The sequence below is a fragment of the Elephantulus edwardii genome, unplaced genomic scaffold (genome assembly GCF_000299155.1).
Source record: "Elephantulus edwardii isolate Elephantulus edwardi_28Jun2011 unplaced genomic scaffold, EleEdw1.0 scaffold00115, whole genome shotgun sequence".
Lineage (NCBI taxonomy): Eukaryota > Metazoa > Chordata > Mammalia > Macroscelidea > Macroscelididae > Elephantulus > Elephantulus edwardii.
In genome coordinates, this window is record NW_006399865.1 from 1 (window position 1) to 1,586 (window position 1,586).

General features: G+C 55.4%; 1 pseudogene; it reads left to right on the forward strand.

Annotated features, from left to right (window-relative positions):
- Positions 1–7: 7 nt before the first annotated feature.
- LOC102850192 lies at positions 8–1,267 on the forward strand (annotated as a pseudogene).
- The last annotated feature ends 319 nt before the right edge of the window (positions 1,268–1,586 follow it).

A 1,586-nucleotide genomic window follows, 5' to 3' on the forward strand; every position in this document is an offset into this window, starting at 1 on the left:
CCCAGATCAGTGTCGCATCGTCTACCTGCAGTACCCATCTCTGGTCCCTCATCATCAGTGTAGCCAGCTGTGCCTGTATGACTGGTACACCAAGGTTACGTCGATGGTGGTGGACATCGTGCCATGGCAGCTGGGAGAGGACTTTTCTGGGATCTACTGCGCCCTGCTTCCTCTGGGATGCTGGTCAGCTGACAGCCAGAGAGTGGTCTTTGACTCTGCTCAACGCAGCAGGCAGGACCTGTTTGTTGTGGACACCCAGATGGGCAGCATGACTTCCCTGACTGCTGTAGAGCCAACTGGAAGTTGGAAACTTTTCACAATTGACCGGAACCTGATGGTGGCACAGTTCTCCACACCCAGCCAACCCCCAAGCCTGAAAGTTGAATTCCTGCCTCCTGCGGGCAAGGAGCAGTCAGTGGTTTGGGTGTCCCTGGAGGAGGCTGAGCCTATTCCCGACATTCACTGGGGCATCCGGGTGCTGCAGCCACCCCCGGAGCAAGAGAACGTACAGTATGCTGGACTTGACTTTGAAGCAATCCTTCTGCAGCCAAGCGACCCTCCAGATAAGACCCAGGTCCCCATGGTGGTCATGCCCCATGGGGGCCCTCACTCATCCTTTGTTGCTGCCTGGATGCTATTCCCAGCTCTGCTCTGCAAGATGGGCTTTGCAGTGCTACTGGTGAACTATCGGGGCTCCACGGGCTTCGGTCAGGACAGCATCCTCTCCCTCCCAGGCAACGTAGGCCACCAAGATGTAAAGGACGTCCAGTTGGCAGTGGAGCATGTCCTCCAGGAGGAGCACTTTGATGCAAGCCGCGTGGCCCTTATGGGTGGTTCCCACGGTGGCTTCCTCTCCTGCCACCTGATTGGTCAATACCCGGAGACCTACAGTGCCTGTGTGGCCCGGAACCCAGTGATCAACATTGCCACTATGATGGGCTCCACTGACATCCCTGACTGGTGTGTGGTGAAGGCCGGCAGAAACGACTGCCTGCCGGACCTCAGCGTGTGGACTGAGATGCTGGACATGTCACCCATCAAGTACGTCCCTCAGGTAAAGTCTCTGCTGCTCCTGATGCTGGGCCAGGAGGACCGGCGTGTGCCCTTCAAGCAGGGCATAGAGTATTACCGTGCCCTCAAGGCCCGGAAAGTGCCCATTCGGCTCCTGCTCTACCCCAAGAGCACCTTCGCGCTATCAGAGGTGGAGATGGAGTCAGACAGCTTCATGAACACTCTACTCTGGCTGTGCACACACTTGGGCAGCTGAAGTTCTGTGCTCCCACACGAGCGGTTGGCAGTTGCCACGTTGCACTCCTGTGGAGCCCCAGGGCCTGGCAGAAGTGTGTGAGTCTTCTCTGCTCTGGACTTAAAGGATTGTTAGTCTGAGGACCGTGAGCTGTGCGGTCTTAATAAATAAGGACACGGACAAAATAAAACACAAACAAACAAGAACCTCATGCAAAATTATTCAAAATGGGTGAGCCTGGAGGACATGATGCTTAGTGAAGTATCTCAGTCACAAAAGGACAAATACTGCATGGTGCCAGTGTTGTATAACAGGACTGACTTTTGGGTTGGGGAGAGAC